Source organism: Falco rusticolus, chromosome 3, assembly GCF_015220075.1.
Source record: "Falco rusticolus isolate bFalRus1 chromosome 3, bFalRus1.pri, whole genome shotgun sequence".
In the NCBI taxonomy this organism is placed as follows: Eukaryota; Metazoa; Chordata; class Aves; order Falconiformes; family Falconidae; genus Falco; species Falco rusticolus.
Window position 1 is genome coordinate 67,445,132 of NC_051189.1, and position 18,478 is coordinate 67,463,609.

Consider the following 18,478-nt stretch of genomic DNA (forward strand, 5'->3'; position numbering starts at 1 on the left):
TTATGGCAATTCCTGTGATGTAGGAGTATCTCACTACAATGTTAAAATAAAATAGCTTTTTCACAATGCAGTTATGCCACAGGTTAGGACTGATTTCACTAGAAATTCAGAGGCTTGCCTTGCTAGGCTTGAGCAGAAAGAAAGAGCTTTTATCTCAATGGTCCCTGACACAATATTGTTATACAAAGATAACACCCTCTAACTTTTTAAATTAGTTCCACATGCAACTCTGTACATGTTTGGAAATTAAGAACTGGAAGAATGTGTTTTTTCCTGGTCTTGAAAGAAGATAACATTTTGTAAAGTTCATTGCCAAGTACAAGAGACATTTAACATGTGCATGGTCTCATCTAAACTCCACTGGTCTCAGGAAGCAGATAGTCAATCTGCCTCCACTTAAAAATCCAGAAATATGGAAAGTTATAGACAAAAATAAATAGTAGGCCTGTCTGGACTTAAGTTACACTAATACATTAGCAGCCACTTGTTATTCATAGAATGGTTTGGATTGGAAAGGACCTTAAAGATCACCTAGTTCCAACCACCTGCCATGGGCAGGGACACCTTCCACTAGACCCACTTTGCTCAAAGACCCATCCAGCCTGGCCCTGAATACTTCCAGGGATGGGGCATCCACAGCTTCTCTGGGCAACCTGTTCCAGTGTCTCACCAACCTCACAGTAAAGAATTTCTTCCTCATAGCTCATCTAAATCTACCCTCTTTCAGTTTGAAGCCATTGCCCCTTGTCCTATCACTACATGCCCTTGTAAATACTACCTCTCCAGCCTTCTTGCAAGGCCCCCTTTAGGTACAGGGAGGCAGCTATAAGATCTCCCCAGAGCCTTCTCTTCTCCAGGCTGAAGAACCCCAACTCTCTCAGGCTGTCTTCACAGCAGAGGTGCTCCAGCCCTCTGATCATCTTTGTGGCCCTCCTCTGGACTCTCTCCTGTAACAGGTCCAGGCCCTTCCTATGTTGGGGCCCCCAGAGCTTAATGCAGTGCTCCAGGTGGGGTCTCACGAGAGCAGAGTAGAGGGGCAGAATCACCTCTCCCAGCCTGCTGGCCACACTTCTTTTGATGCAGCCCAGGATACAGTTGGCTTTCTGGGCTGCAAGCGCATATTGCCAGGTCATGTTGAGCTTCTTGTCCACTAACACCCCCAAGTCTTTCTCCTCAGGCTTAGAAAGCTCTTGTTAGCTCAGCAGCCAGAGCAAGGACTGAACATAGCTGTCAGGGAGCAGTGGCTGCTCCACAAGGGAAGCCAGGCTACGGCCATGAGCTAGGCAGGACATCATCCCACCAAACAGAAGCAGCCCCACAGAATCTGAGCAGAGCCAGGGTGGGGACAGTGCTAGGGGCTGGGGACCATCACACAACGTGAGGCAGGGTCAGCTCCAGGGGCACTCTGGAATGATGCTCAAACTGCAAGTCAGGACTGCTGGAGACTGGGCTGCCTGTCTGGCCTGAGCTCTGGCTATTGCTCCTTGCCATGGATGGAGGTTCCAGGATGGAGGCTGGGCAGGGCAGTTAAGGCCATCAACCAATTAAGGCTCCTAGTGCTCTCTGGGCCATGATAATAGGTACTCACTGCATTGGCATGATGCCATGACCACAACCAAAGCTTATAGCTTTTGTTGGTTTGTTTTCTGAGGTTCTACTTTCCCTTTCTCAGTACAAGTGCCTTAGTTAGCCTTGTCTCTTTACTCAGATATACGTGCCAGCTGTTGTTTACTCAAACTCTTTTCAATTCTCCTACAAGAAAGGAACATCTGTCACACAACTATCTGTTTGCCTCTTCTGGAATGAATAGCTTGTGCTCATCACTGGAATATGTGGAAAAATAAGGACACCTTATTTCAACCTCAGTTGCAGGTCTCTCTTTTCTTCCTTAGCTATCAAAATAATCAAGGCATAACAATTAGTGATGGTCTGTTGTGATTAGTCACCAGTTTCTTCTCTATCCTATGATCTTACTGATACCTTCTGCTCTGACCAAGCTGCAAAGCTATAGGACAGCAGCCAGACAGCTATTTTTGTAGAGCTAGCTGCCTTCGCAAATTCTGGAAAGACATCCCCAAAACTGCCTTGACCCTCACCAACATCAAGCAGAGTGATGCAATCTCCATTCTACAGTACAGGAAGAGCATAAGGAAGGTATCTTTTTTCTTAAAATTCACATTTACACATATATAGAGCAAGAAATATTGTATGTTCCAGAATACTTAACATCAATTTGTATTTAAATAATACCATCTATACTGAATCCAGAAACACAAAGGACAAGTGAAAGACACTTCAAAGGGAAACACTTCTTCTAGTGGGCTTATAAAAAATTCCTTGACATTAGTCATTTTTACTGTTGGTTGTTTTTTTTAAATACTTCACCTATCTGTCATAATAGCAGTATCAAAAAATACTTTGTGGAAGCAAAGTGATGTACTTCTAGTCTATTAGGCACAACTATTTTCTATTTGTTAAAATGGGATTTATAGTTGATGAAGGTGAGCAGAGGTATTTGCAGCTGCTTCAGATACTTCCCAGCTCAACTAAGGAGTTTCCAAATGAGAGGACCCAGGAGGCAAGCACTGTGCAATCGAACAAACTCGTGAATGCATGTACTTTGTATACAATGCCAGCACAGTCTGACAAATACATCAAAACATTTTAAACATATCAAGAGGGGGAATAAAGGAGTTCTTTGGGTTTTGAATTGATATTTGACTTCCTGATGTCCAAGAAATTTGAACAAAAGCCTGTTTAAACAACACCTACCCAATATTTATCTCATGACAAGTGGAGGATCACATGGTATAAGGATCTAAAAGCAAAAGTTAGCTGCAAATTCAAGGGCATAAAGAGCAACTTCTGCACCCACCAATTTAGTTTTCTGAATTCAAACTCACGGCTATCATTTAGATCAAGCACGTTCTAACAAGTATATGGAAACGAGACTGCCCAGAACTGTTATTTCACAATACTAAAAAGCATTTTAAGAACTCTTATTTCATGGTGCAGAATAATTATTTGGTGTGTATCAAAATGAGCTGATGTTCAGGGAGATTAACACAGCCCTGCCAACTGTATGATTCCCATACACTTCTTTGTCCTATTCAGCATCTGTACTTTATTTTGACCCCAACCCTAACTGCAACAGCCATGTAAATCTGGAATAAATCCAGTAAAGTTAATGAACATGATACAGATTTTTACTAGTTTGAAAGTAGTTTGGGCCTTCAGTAGTCAAATGGACCACAGGCTGTGAAACAAGCATACTGAGAATTAGAAAGTCCATTTGTTTAAGGACAAGGATGAAAATAAACATGAACAGCTGCCTCCATCACTCGCCAGTCCATCTAACCAAGGCAAAGTTCCAACTGGAAAGAGTTGCACAAACAGAGCATATGAAAGCACTAAAGGCTGCAGAGACAGCTTTACTTTAGATGTTTCCTAAACTGTAGGGCCTACTTCACAAAACTGGAGCCTGTTCACAAAATAAAATCCTTAACTTTATAGTTATTTAAGCTAGTACTTAAGTTTTGAAAACTTCACACCTGACTGTCTTTCCTCTCCCTACTGAAGTAAAACAACAGAAATTAACTTAAACAACACATACCAATGGGGGTTGGGGTGTGGAACTCTACTCGATTGCCATTTGTATTCAGCTTCAATTTTGTTTGAATACATATCTCTGTGTGTGTTTGTATTATCCTGTATAGGTGTAAGGATCCATTTATTGTGAGCACTTCAAAGAAGACTCAATGTTATTTACCACCTACAGATATCCTAGTAGCCAGCTAGTTTTTTAAAAAAGTGGATAGTAAAATTATAAAAAAACTTCTATACAAGTTTTGAAGTCAGCAATCTAATTTAACATTGCTCCTATCATATGCAGAGCTGTCCATATATTTCTACCATACTCTTCAATTAGTAAACACACTAGCAGAGAAGCACTTTCCAGTGGGACTATTCTAAAAACAGCTCCTTCAATTTTTAGTTCGTACAGAAATTTCAAACAGCCATAACTGATACATGTTTTCAGTGATAACCAGCTCAACCTTGAGCTCAAATATCTCCAAAGAAAAAGAGTCTCCTGTGCCCTGTTAAGTGATTTTACAGCAGAAACAGAATTAAAAACGTGAACTGCAAGCACTGACACTTCTAACATGTAGTCTCATGTCCTCATGCTCCCATCCCTAAGCCTGCTTGCTCTCTGCCATCTTAGCCTATTTTAAATCCAGAGGAATAAAGCAGTAACTCGTTTTACTTATGATCCACAAATGTTGCAACACAAGTGATCCCTATCCAGCCTGTAAAACGAGGCTGGAGCAGCGGTTAGTAGTAATTTTAAGTCTCTCAAGAATTCACATTACAGGCTGAGAAGCTTATTTAGCACAGTGGTTTTCCTTTGAGGTTGAAGTATTCTGTCTGCAAGAAGTAACTGTCCTGTCTCTGCCATAATGGTGGATGCTCGCCCCAGACTTAAAGCCAGTGTTTCTACAGAGAAAGCCCCTGTGATGTCTGATGCCTCCACCCAGACGGAATGGGTAAAGGAGACTTTGGTACAGGCAGTAGTGGCCACAAGTGCCCAGACTCTTCTCCTGGATAAAAGTACCCACTTATGGTACATGCTGGTTGATGATCCGTTACAACAGGTTACAGAATTGCAGGAAACTTAAAAGGCTGCATAGTATTAGAGGGTCTTGAGACAGAGGTAGATAGGTGGTTTCTGACTCATGCTCCTGTAGCGGACACCACAGAGAACGATGCACCCTGGACCCTAGTGACAAAAGTGGGACTCTGCTTTACAAACAGAAACAGATATGAAGCTTTCACAGCTCTAGACATCCACAAACAAGGACTGCGTGGAGAAACTGTACCTAAGCAGCACACCATGGTTACTGCAGACAGAAATGTTGGGTGCTTGTAGTGGGTGACTCCCTGTTAAGAGGCACTGAGGTGTCTACCTGCCAGCCTGACAGGGAAGCACATGAGGTATGCTGCCTTCCTGGAGCAAAGATCAAAGATATTTCTGAGAGGGTGCCACAATTTGTCAAGTGCATGGACTACAATCCTCTGCTACTCTTTCACATGGGCACAAATGGCACCACAAGCCAGAATCTGGGCAGAATCAAGGAAGCCTAAAATGCCCTGGGAGCACAAGTGAAAAAATTTGGTGCCCTAGTTATTTTTCTTCCATGTTACCAGTAAGAGGAAAGGGTGCAGACAGAAATAGATGTATAATGCACATCAACTTCTCACTTCACAGCTGGTGCTGTTGTGAGGGATTTGGCTTCTATGACAATGGGACATTCTTTGATTATAGCCTGTTAGGGAGGGGTGGGACCCATCTGTCTGGAAGAGGCAAGGGAATCTTTGGCTGAAGCAGTCACCAGTGCAGCAAGTGCTTAATAGCACACTTTTCCTGCATAGTGAATGCAAAGGGTCTCTTAAACAGCTGCCAGATTCACCCCACGTTCACTCAGCAGGATGTGAACCTTGCTGTTTAAATGGGTTTGAGTGAGTCAGAAAGGAATCTGTCCAGTTCTGCTTCAAGAAATAGCACCAGGCTCATTCCCAAATTTCAGCAAGAGATGGGCCAGGCATCTCCCAAGTCTTAGCCAACAAATTATCTGCATCAAGAAGCCATACTAATTGGTATTTACCATATTCAATTCATTCCATCTGTGGGGAGATACAGAACAAACCAAGAAGAGATAGGTCCACTGAGTAGCACCATCCTCTCTGACACTGGGAGAGCCCTGCTATCTCTAATACTCACATGTAGCTATGAAAGTGAGCAAAGTAAGGCATGTGCTTACTGTACTAGCTGCCCTCTAAAGCTCTAATTTAACCTTAGCTGTCTAGAACATGGCTACATTCAAGTCTTCTCAGTTCTTTGCTCTAAATTAGATACAGTTCCTTTCTTTCCCCATAGAAGTATCACAAATGCAGTGGTTTAACACTTCAAAAGTCTCCCATATGGCTTTGAGCAAGTCAGATAAGGTCAAGTTTCAGCGCATCTGTGTATAATTCAAAGCTTGTGAGTATATTTAGATATTTAGTCAAGAACTTCTGACATTTGAAAACTGGACCTACCAGAAGAAACAATGAAAAAGAACTCAGTGAACATGACACTGTAAAAAAAAATATATATATATCAAAAACAGATTACTACAAGTCAGGATTAATAGATGAAATAATCTACAAATGTTAATAAAAGACTAAGCTCTCCCCTGAAGCATGTCCTCTTCAAGACATCAAGAGGTGCGACTGCATACTAGGGGGAAGAAAGTTCTGCAAGAGATCTTACCATTCCAGGGCTGATAAAATTTTCTGTAATGGAAATAGACGTATTGGAAACATTTATCAAGTGTAGGACACCTAATCAAAGATGTGTTGTCAGATCTCTGCTCTCTGAGCAGTCAGAATAAACCAAAAGTAGCAACCGAAATGTTCTCCTGAACTCAGTTAATTCCAGTTATGTTGTTCTCTTTCTTTCATGAGAGGCTAACACTGCATAAAACTTCTATTATCTTTTTTTTAAGAAAAATCTTAAGAAAGGACTAGCTGGCAAAAATAAATACCTTCCTTGCTGCAAATTAATACATAAAATTTATTGAAATCCAGGCTAAAGGTGTACAGAAGTCTCAATTTATGCTCGTAAAAGGACTGAAAATACACAAGAGTAGATAAGGCATAAACTTAGGCGCAAAAGCAGGTAGTTTTACATTCAAATAAACAAAACCACTGTAATATAGTAAGGTCAGATACAAGTCAATAAAAAAGTAGATTTTTGAGCTTTACAAAGAAAAATAATAATCAAAGATGTTCTCGGCATACAAATAAGATACTCTTTCCTAAACAGCCGAATATCTTTATTATGCACTAGACAAAAGGGGGTAATGTTAAGTCACTCTAACTATGCATTTACTCATGGGAGAGACTGGATGACACAACATATGACAGCATGCCCCAGTGTGCTGTAGGTCAACCCTCTTGCTTCCTCTGTAACGTTCTTTCACTATTATGCATCAAAAACACACCTGACAAAAAACCTCACTGAAGAGGAGGGCTGATTCCATTAAATATATATATCCTGAATGAGAAAGCTGAGCTGTAGAGACAATCTGTAGTTGAGCTGAGCTGTATTCAAGAATAATTCTGTTGCAGTCAAGTGACAGGTTATTCTTCCTTAAAGTAAGAATTAAGTGACAAATGTATTCAGCAAAACAGATTCTAGGGTCATAAAATGGATGACAGATGCAACCGACACTTGGGAAACCCCAAGGTCAAAGGCTGTACACCACCTAACTGTTCTTTAAAGTAAATGTCATATTCTTCCAATGGCCTCCAGTCGATTCATCAACATAGCTAATATGAAGCACACCTCCCTTGCTTGCCAGGAAATAAAGAGCACATTTATCCCATAGGTACGTCAGGTGGAATCACAGGTATTCCAGACAAAAAAGGTGACAGCATACCAGCTCTGCCAGAAAAGCAGTTTCTTGTAGGAGACGCATCAGTCTTACAATTGAGATACAGCAAAAACAAATTCCCCTGCCCAAAAGCATAAAAACCAGCCTTCCCAACCTTTCTTTTTTTTTTTTTTTTTTTAAACCACAGATCCACTTTCAGAAAACAACCTCATTTTTGCTTTAGTGTTTTGAAGTGAAGTTCAAGGTAAGGCAGCGCAGTATATCTTGGTCCGGTATAAGTCTGAACACAACATGGCATTCACAGGTTTGTCAAAATTCAGCACTGCTCAGGAGCATTTCAATTTAGCACCTACTACTGATTTTGAAAGACTGGTGGGATTGCATGATCCTACTCACTGCTCAAAGAAACACACCTTGGAATCACAACATTTGTCCAAGACTGTATGACCTCTCCTGCTTTAGCCTGCTTTCAAGGTACTTCTGTATCTAGACAGTGATAGGTGGCACCATTCCTTTGTGTAAAGGTTATTTTGCCCAAAACACCCACCACTGAACACTGGGAGGGTTGCTACACCACATTCTGAACTCCACCAGAATGCTAGGACTAGAAATCAGAATTTCAATTGTAAAAGTGTCAACACTGCTTTCAATAGCAAACCATCTGAGCTCTTCACAGGCCTTTCAGCTTTCTTTTTTCAATGCCCTTCAAACAGCAGGGGTAGAGAGGAAAGACCAATTTAATAAGAAATCTCTCAGAGAAAGATGCTGAATGAATCTCAGTCTCCAAGACTCACGCCACCACTCTAGCCACTGAGGCATCTTCCCTCTCTATATTCCTCTCTGCTGAAAACTTTAGCCCTAGAAGAAAGTCTTTCATTAGCAGTTAATTTACTTGCCTTAGATCACGCTGTTTCAAAGTGTTATCTTCAAAAGGAAAACATCATGACACCACTCATTTAAAAAAAAAGGGGGGGGGGGGGGGAGAAAAAAAGATATTTGCTTCTGCACTTCTCACTCTGAAACTGTCTGCCTCATTGGGATACTGCCATAGGGGCAGGCTATGATATAACATTGAAGCCAAGGCTGAATATCACTTACCTCCTTGGCAATGACAACTGAAATGCAAAAAAGGCCAACTGTGTATTGACATTTTGTGTCCAATTCACACATTTATACAACTCATTTGCTGGACTTCATTTGTATTCTTTCAAAATGAGAATGAAAAAGGGTTGTTTCATTTAGGGAAAATGGAATTAAAACAAAAATTATTTTGACTGACTGAAGAAAAAAAAGATGGAAAAGGAGCTGATTCTCAAAATGTCAAGACTATTTCTCTGCTTTTAAACTTCTTGGGTTATGATTTTCACATATGATTTTGATAAGTCAAACCTCATATCAACATTCCTGTCAGTCATGCATTTCATGGAAGTAAGTAGTTATTAATATCATGCTTACTACCATTGCTCATGAAAACTGATTAAAAGTCATTTGGTGTCATGGCAGTCCTTAAAGTCGGGTTTTGTCCTATACTGGCACTGGAGAGATTTTTGTAAACTTGCATGAGTGCTGAAATCCTGCCCTGGTCTATGAGAAACTCAAGTTCAAACAACATCTCTTTGCCAGAGGCAGAAAAATCTACACTAAAACCCCATGACTCAACCTGAGGAAGAGCCTGAGCCTGTGTATCACAAATCACAATATCCAACCACCAGACTTCTGTTTCCATCTCTATTTATCGAGATGTCTACTCTTCATGTCTTCCCAATAGTAACTACTATAATTCTACTCAGATCAAGCCTAACTTCAAGATCTCAAGGTAAATATAATTTCTTAGCATCTGTTTTACACAACACTCCTTTAACAGAACTGTGCATAAAAGTAACCGTATATAAGCACGTGGGAGTATGCTAGACACAGAAGGAAAATCCCAAAACATGACACTAAATGTCATGAGCAGGGACCTAAACTGAGAACTAGAACATCAAATCCTGATGCAAACAAAACAAATACTGCTGAAGAGCCTTTCTGAGAGCATAGCACTTAATTTCTGTCTAATCAGCAGCCACCCATAACTGTGAAACCCCATGTTCTTTCATCAGGCCCTAACTACAGTCAGCCCACAAAGCACACAAAAATTTTTCAGCATGATTCTCCCTGGTATCAGCCTGCTGAGGATAATGGTCATATAGTTCTGACACATCACTATAGTTCCAATTGCATAGTATTTTTCCAATCTGTTAACACAGTGGTCTTTGGGAAACAGAAGCACTACCTAAAATTCAAGATGTAGTGAAAACTCTTTGTTGGAAACAAATTGTATTTTAAATGTGTTTCGGTTTTTAAAATACAGGATATCTACTTTGGAGGTGAAGTTTTGAAAGGGATAAACTCATACAGAAAGAAGAAAATTTTATGTAAGCTTTCAATCTTTCCTACAGTTAATCCAACACTTAAACATTTCCCCCACCAACTCCTACAGTTTCCTAAACTTGGTTTCCTGTGCTTTAGGAAACTATGGTTTCTCACCGTAGGAAAACTATGAGAATTTCTTCTAATGCAACACTGATTTGTGCCAAGAAGCAACTTAGTATGGAGTTGCAATAAAATCTATTAAGTAGTTAAGGAACAAAGTATCTTTATTTCCTCTAATCAGTGTATGTCTGCATTTGTTAGAATATCAACTTTTATTGAAGATGGACTATGCTGTCTGTTTCTTAATGAAGACACTGCATATCAGATAAACATTTTAAAGAAACCTCAAGGCATACTCTCTTTTCCAACACAGTTAAAAGCATTTTTCTATTGCCTTCAGTGAAAACAATGAGGTTTACACCTCTGATGTTTTTAGCTATTTTAGCCATTCTTTATTTCTTCTGAACATCTGCAAACTGTTATACTGAAAAGCAAAATACATTCAGATGTTCATACTGCTCACAGCTGAACTCATGACCATCAACACCATCTCACTGGTTTCAAAAGAAAGTGGTGACTGACAGAAATAAAAAGAATGAAGAATGAAAGAAATGGATGCAGGTTGAGAAGCACTGCAAACCTTGCACTTTGATGGAAGTGGCTTATTGAAAACTGAGAACACAGCTGAGCACCAGCCACCTGCATATTAAACTGGTATTAGTCAAGATGAACTTGGTATCAAGGAGAGAAGTAAGGTTTGTTTATCCTCCATCTCCAATTAAACAGTAACTGAAGCATATGCATGAAAAAATAGCATCTTTTTAATTGTATTAGCATCTTATTTATTATATCTTAGTAAATGAAAGAACAAACGTGAGAGCTAAATCTCAGCCCAAGGCAGGCTCTTCACAGCTGGTCATAGGGAATTGTCACCAATAGCTCCCTCATTAATGATGAGGGAATGAACGAGCAAAGACTTAGAAGAAAAATCCCAAGCATCTGAGAACCACATTAATGGTATCTGAAGCAGGAGGAAAAGAAAAATCTGTTTATATTTCTTATTGCAGAAAAGGACCAGCAGACCAGCTGAACACAAGGCCATGCATGACAAGGGCTAACAGTGACCCACCTAACAGTGGGTTAGTAGTGAGCGACTACTTTCCTCTGTGCAGCACCTAAAACACTCGCCTGGAACAGTGTCAACTTTGGGGCTTCTCATTGTAAGACAGACACTGACAAACTGGAGGTGGTTAGTGGAGGGACAGTACCACGGCTGGGGAATGGAGCACAGGCATGTACAAGGAGAGGCTGAGGGAAATGGGTGTCTTTAGCCTGAAGACAAGGCGGCTAATGGGAGCAAATTACTGTCTTCTACCTCACGGTGATTACAAAGGAGATGGAGCCACAATTTTCTGAGATGACCACAGTGAAAGGACAAGAGCAACAGTCGCTAGCTGAAAAATCTCAAATTACTGGTAGATGTAAAAGGGAAAAAAGGTTCACGGATAAGCACTGGAACAGATTGCCCGGAGAGGTCTGGAGTTCTACCTTCTTGAAGCTACTTAAAATTCAGCAGGACAAGGCCATAATTACCCTGGCTTAACTTTGAAGCTAGTTCAGTCTGTCTTTCAGCTAGGGCTAGATGATCTTCATTGGTTCCTTCCAACCTGATAAGGTTGTATAATTCCAGGATTTCCAGCCTTCGTTTTTAAATATGGTTGCCCAGTATTATACTCTAGACAAAACTAGCCAAGTTACTCTTTCATGTTGTCAGGTGCTAAGAATGATTCTACACAAGTCAAGCATCCAGCAGGTATGAAGGACATTAAGGTACTTCCCACCCAAGGACTCACACTCTGGTGTGCTCATGAACTAGAGTGATATAGATGATAGTAATGATAACTGTCACACAAAAAAGGAAGAAACAGAGCGATGTCTCATGCCAGGCAAAAAAAGCTTTACGTAAACAGTTATTGGAAAACACATTCAGTCATTGTAGCCACAGCTTTGTAGCCGAATTAAAAAGAATATTTTTGTTTGTTTGTTTCAGATTTGTTATCTACAGCCAGACTGTGTCCTCCAGTGTCAGCCGTGCATTAGTAGTACACATTGCCATCATGACTTATCACACAGAAACAGACTGCACCATCAACTTGGCCATCCTGTATTTTTCAATTACCTGCACATTCCAAAGTCTTTTAACAGAGAAGTTGATCTTCCCCGTGCCCCTTGATTTCTGTGACATAACTTCAAACAGTAACTTTTGTTGGAAAGCCAATTAGAGAATATGGTGGTTCCTATTTCGGCAAAACAAGAATTTAATTATTTCAAGAGCCAAGAAAATGGAGGACATAGAAGAACTTGGGGGAACTGCCTTTTGCAGCAAAGATCTTCCATACCTTCTAAATTCAGTCTATCTGTTCTACCCTGCCTTGTACGATATAAATACTTCACATCCCCAAGGAACATCATCTGATTCTTTCAAACAAAAGCCTCCCTTTTCATTAATTAAAACCAAAGAAGCCAAACTAAACTTACTGTCTAGTGACAGGGGTACCATATCTTAAAAATCGCTATTGGGATACTGTGTCATCAACTAATTAAAGCAATACTCAGGCAAGTGGAAATCATGCCCCGAGGGAGTAACAAAATTGCCTGAAAGACTCATTTATCTAAGATAGTAATAAATATATGTATTAACGGATTTAGTCATCAGGATTAAACATTAATCCAGTGTTTCTATGGAGTATTAAAAAAAGAACCCACCAACTTAAGTTTGTGTTTGCACCCAGCTAACATTCACCCTGTTTAACGTGGCACTGGCTCATACTTCCTCTTCACTCCTATGAAGAAAAACACATTTACTGTTAGAAAATTATTTATGAAAATATAACTGCCTCTCTTCCTGCCCACTAGATCAATTTACTTCTTGTGAAAACCTACGCTTTTCAATGTTATTTCTTGTCTCATTAGGAGGTAATGCATACCCAGCAGTCACAGCAACTTCTCCCCCAAGAACCCCTGGGGTTGCCTCACAGATTTCTTCCTGTCCTTCACCTGATTAAGGAAATGTTCTGACAGAACTCTACCGGGAGAAAAACAAAACACCAGCCCTCGGTACACAAATCATCTGGAAATAATGAACTAGCAGACCAGTTCTGCAGTCTCAAGATCAAGTGACCTCTAAAAGGGAAGCCAGAGCCCCAGTCTGTGCTCTCCAGATGTCCTTGTTTCGGTTGTTACACACCACCCCCACTCCCTGCCCCTTGCTGCATGTCCAACAGCTCACCAAAAATCAGCTGACATTCATCTTGCTCTGCGCCCACAATCACAGCAACATGCTAAAGGTCCAAATGAAGAAGAAAATATTGTCCCTCAACTCTATGCAATAATTCATTATTTATTCATCTAGAGAGATGAAGACTGTTCAACACCCTCTGCAGCTGACAGGAAGCATGCCTTCTCCTGTGTGAGGTAAACAAAAAATGGTATTACAAACCATATTTTTCCAAATATTTTTGACATACAAATCCAAATCTGTCCAGGTACAACAGGTATAAGACCGAACTTTTGTAGAAATAACCTGCTATGCACAGGACCTACTGTTGAGCTCCCAGAGGAACCAGAGGGAGGCAAGATCTTCACCTTAGGGCAGATGCTGCCACGGAGAGCTATAAAACAAAAGTAAATTTACGGAGTTCAGGTCACAGAAAGTCAAGATGCAGAGAAAAGCAACTGGCTCAGAATGGTTTGGGTTGAATACTGGGGAGATGGGAAAGGAAAGGATTGTCTTGTTCTTATTTAAGTATCAAAAAGCCATGTAATTTGGATGCCTGATCTCTTTTTCATATATAGCTGCAGAACCAATAATATTACAGACCAATCTGACCATTTCACAGTAGCCAAAGACTCCTCAAGAGAAAGTTTACTGCAGTAGGACCAATGTTCCTTGTCCAGTCAGGATTAAGAGAGTTCATCATTCAGGTTTGCAATGTTTCTCCACAGAGAGGAAAAACACCCCCAAAACCCAACTGCCAGAGCACTGCTTCCCACACCCAGAGGCTGTCAGTCTTGGGAAGGCTCATCCAAGAGCATCTCATCAGGCTCCAGACAGACTCGAGAATGTCTCTGTCAGTGCTTCCACTACCAACTCACATTAGCCAAAGGGATAAGCAGCACCATATGATTCCCCAAGGCAGAAGGAAAATGAAATCAATACTTACTTTTGTGAAAGTGTCATCATCTTCATGGAAAATCAGCTGCTGGTGGCCATCCGGTGCTCACTGCTGTCGTTCAGCAAACACTTCATTACCCAGTAACAGGGCAGTGAACAGACAGAGGCATTCTTCCTAATGACTTCTAATCCTCATTTCCAAACACACACATATATACCAAATGCTGCACTTCCAGGTTTCTCTACAATTCATTAACGTTCATCCTCTTAATCAAGCAAAGCATTCTTCAATCAAACAACAAACACTGAAATAGAGAGCTTGCCCAGTTTGCCTTAGAAGAGACATGCATATCTCTCTTTTTTTGGTTTGATTGATTGATTTTTGGATTTGAGGGGGGGCTGTGTAAGATCTAAGAAGTAATTAGTTGTTATTCCCAATACTTTTCCCTTAGCAGCAAGGCAAGGCAAGTGTTATTTCCTATATAGCTGTATTATGGCTGCGCTCAGGGGTACTCTTTGGTATACTACAGAATCTTGTTTATTGTTCTCACTTCCTCTGCAGGCTCTTCCCTGCCACATCTGCTTAAAGAGAGAGGAACTGAAGTCATATCCTCACTAATCAGACACCATGCAATACCAGCTGTTACAGTCATAAGCAAAATTCATCCTATTTTCATAGGAATCAAACAGCTGCAAAAAAATGAATATCTAAGCCTTCTCCTATCATAATTTGGTAACAAATATGTCGTGTGTACATAAATATAATTGTTAAAAGGTTGCATATCATGAAGTACAAGGGTGCTTGGATATCTTTCCTCATACAGGAGCCATTTTCAAAAGAACCCTCAACCATATGCTGCAATTTGGAATAGGAACTTCACAGAAGTGCCGATGCAAAAGGGCCAAGCACAGCTTCATCAGATTCATGGATTTAATTAAATACTTGTGGCTAATTGTAAGTTTTTCTACCCATATGTATTTTTATACTGGAAGAATTCTACTTTTCAGATGCATAATATTCTTTGTTGTGTCCTTTGGATGCAATGCTTCAAATGTGATTTTGCCTATTTTATAGAATCTACTTTTCTATTTCAAAAAATCCCCTTTAATGTGGTTTTTAAATGGTGATTAAAATTAAAAAAAGATGAGTACAAAGGAGTACCACATGTAGCCACATATCCTCACATTCAGAATTACCAAGTAAATGCAGTGATTATTCTGATATTGTAATTCAGCTTAGCAAGGATGCTACAGCAAGTAAGTCTAGACAAGTTTTTCTTCTACATAATTTGATATTTTGAATTAAATAATTATTTGGTGTTCCTTTACATCTTCTGTAGTCACATACAGTAGACAGAACTACACCAGTTTTAGTTCTTACAGCTTTTTTTCACAACTGTTGACTGAACCAAGTGATGGTGATACCATGCAAAACAGCACAGTACTGACATCTTCTGCCACAGTTTTATTGAAGACCATGAACCACACAGTCTGACCATTTAGTCAGTGGGCCAAACTCAGTATTGCAGGCACTGATCAAATCTAGTCCAAAAATATGTATGCCTTCATCTTACTCCACAAAGGGACACAGACACAATGTAAAGCAAATAGAAATTTACTATGACCTCCCAAGCATTGTATCACACCATGGTTATCCAGCATATTTAAAGCAGTCACATTGCAGAGTCTGTGTTCAGCGTCATCATCTATAGAATCCCCTACATTTGATATGATATAATTTCCCAAGACAGACTTGCTAGTGTCTCCACACCAATGAACAATGAGATCTCAGAATAAAACATTCAGGGGATCTTTCCTTTTGGGGAAAGAGTAGTACATATTCAATAGCTGTCACTTATTTTTTGCAGAGGTTCCACGCTTCTATACATGATAACAAAAACTTTTTTGTGCTTAACATTAATAACATGCACAGGTATCTGTCTGGATTAGGCCAAAAGCATGGTTGGGCCAGTGACCCTGCTACATGGTTTAACCACACACAAAAACAAAGGCCTCTGGGAAAGATGCAGGCTTCCCAAGTTCTTGTCATCAGAGACTTCATCAAGTTTTTGATTTTACAAAAGATACACTAACTTCAGTGATATTATTCAGTCAATGAATATGATCAATTTGACTTTGCACCTTTAACATCCTACTAGCACGTTCAATTGTCTAAGACAACTTTACTCCTATAAAAACCCACAACAATGGTGTTGGTGTCCAGTTCAGCACAAACCCATCAACTTCCTCTCCAGAGGTACTTTTACATCAGTGACAAGCAATGAGTGTTTTATACCCTAGGCCGCTCATTTTGTGCTCTGGGGTAATACTTATGAGCTACTTGTAAAAGGTCCATAAAAGATAACCAAGAAAAACAATCTCACTTCTACTGGAATTTTATGTACAAACCAATAGAATAGAATTTTTAAATAAATGCAGGAACAGTACACTGCTCAAACAGACAATAGGTGGTGAAATGCTCTGCACAACACCTTGATCTAAGGTGCTATACACTGAAATGTATAGTTTCACTACTGAAGGAAGACATCTCCAGACATGGAAGACCACATTCAAATTTGCATAATTGTCCATTTGTAATAAGTCCATGTTCTGCAACTTGTACGTTTTGAACACCTTCCTGCAGCTGTAGCCTCATCAGAATCAAATATGACCTTCTAAATATGCTCTAACTCTACTAATATTATTCAGAAACAACTCCATTTAAATCAGCAGAGCTGCCTGCAGACCAGCATGCTGCTGAGCTGAATAAAACAAACAGATCTTTGCATATCTAATTGTTTAGAACCTCATATCTTAAAATGAAAACAGTATAGAGGCTCATGTATGAATTATTCCTCCCAACAGGAAAAACAATGTTGTGATTCAAACATGTTTAATTCAGTTTAAATATAACACCAAAAACACACACAGTTGGGGTTTTTTCCCCCTAAGAGCACTATGATTTCAAGGAATGTATAATTGCAGAAGATAAACATGAAGCAGTTAGAAAGATGCAGGACCGATGGGCTGAATGCCAAAAAGCTTGAGCCACTGACTTCAAGCAATCTATAAATTCTTGTGGAATTTTTAAAATTGTAAACTACTTAGAAGGTTTCCTCTTCCCTCCATCCCTTTATATTACACAATGAAAAGAATAACATGGAGCTTGACCTAATAAATGAAAAAACAATTCTAAAGAATGATGGATCAAAAGACAGCCCAAACCTCTCATTCATCTTACAGTTAACAAAATCACACAACCCCATCTTCCATATGAAGCAGGCAGGAAAGAAGTTGATTCCCACACTTCCCAGAAGTTAAGGAGGGAGAGAAGAAATCCAGAAGTGCACCTGCAGATCTTGCAAAAGCATTTGCAATGCAAGGATTTACTGATGTTATGCATTCTACCAAAGCTCACACTCTCACGTATTCAGCCAGGTCACAAATCGAACAAAAACTGAGAAACCTGCTGGTGAAGAAAAGGAAAATACAGTTTGAATATGAAATAAATTGCTATATAAATATTGTTAATAAAGGGTGAGATCTGAATGGAACAATTAAGTTAGTCGCTCTTAGACTTTACATAAGCAAAACTGAAAGGTCAGATAAGACACAGGCAGCAAGCTCTCCCACGTAAAGCAGACGCAACCCGGCACGGTGCAATGGCAGTGAGTGCTGCCAAGGGACCAGTAGTAAGTCTGCAAATTGTTTTTAATCACTGCTAAATCAGTTTTTGGGGATTTTGGAACTATTTTACCCACACACATACACACAGACACCCCTCCCCCGCCCCCCCCCAAGTTCACTGATGCAGAACAGCTTCTGCAGGCTGAGCAGCCAAGATTCAAAGGAAAAGAAACAATGACCTGAAGATTTTCTTATTTTGTTTCCAAATGACACACTCAGGGTGTGGAGAGGGGTAAAAAAACCAATATCCTGAAAAGCAATAAAAACAACTAATCTGCCAACCTGATTAAAAGCATCAATTTTGGTTTTTAAAGCTTTGCAAAAGGCTATAACTTATAAAGTAAGAAAACTGATAAAAGCCAAATACATAGCAATATTTTGTAAGGTAATGCTAAATAAAATTACTGCTTCCAAGATACATACAGTATTGCAACTCCTGTGCCAGGAAGCAGCTGTTTCAGAGACTTAAACATCACTACTTGGCCAAGAAGAGTAGAGATATGGGAGGCTTCCCCAGTATATACCTTCCACTTTTTTTTAAAAAAAAAGGCAAGGTTGTTTCTACTTAGACATACGTGCATGCAGTGGTTTCAGTTTCTGTTTGCTCTATTCTATTTTTATACTTATCTCTCCCATCTCTCAGAAACCTCTACCCAAACATCAGCATGAAGCGAGGAACTGTATAGTCAGCCATTGTAGCCCAGGTGGTAAAGCAGAGAGAAAAACAGTTTTCCTGCTATTTGCTGTGGCTGCTCCTCTCTCCCTAGCT

General features: G+C 39.9%; 1 long non-coding RNA gene across 3 annotated transcripts in view; it reads right to left on the reverse strand.

Moving 5' to 3' along the window:
* LOC119145298 overlaps positions 1 to 17,822 on the reverse strand; it is a 48,495-nt gene extending 30,673 nt beyond the window's left edge. For all 3 annotated transcript variants that reach the window (XR_005103378.1, XR_005103379.1, XR_005103380.1), the window contains exons 1-2: positions 13,138 to 17,822; positions 12,652 to 12,691 (exon numbers count right to left, since the gene is read on the reverse strand). This is a non-coding gene — a long non-coding RNA (uncharacterized LOC119145298). The remainder of the gene's footprint in view (positions 1 to 12,651; positions 12,692 to 13,137) is intronic.
* Between the last annotated feature and the right edge of the window lie 656 nt (positions 17,823 to 18,478).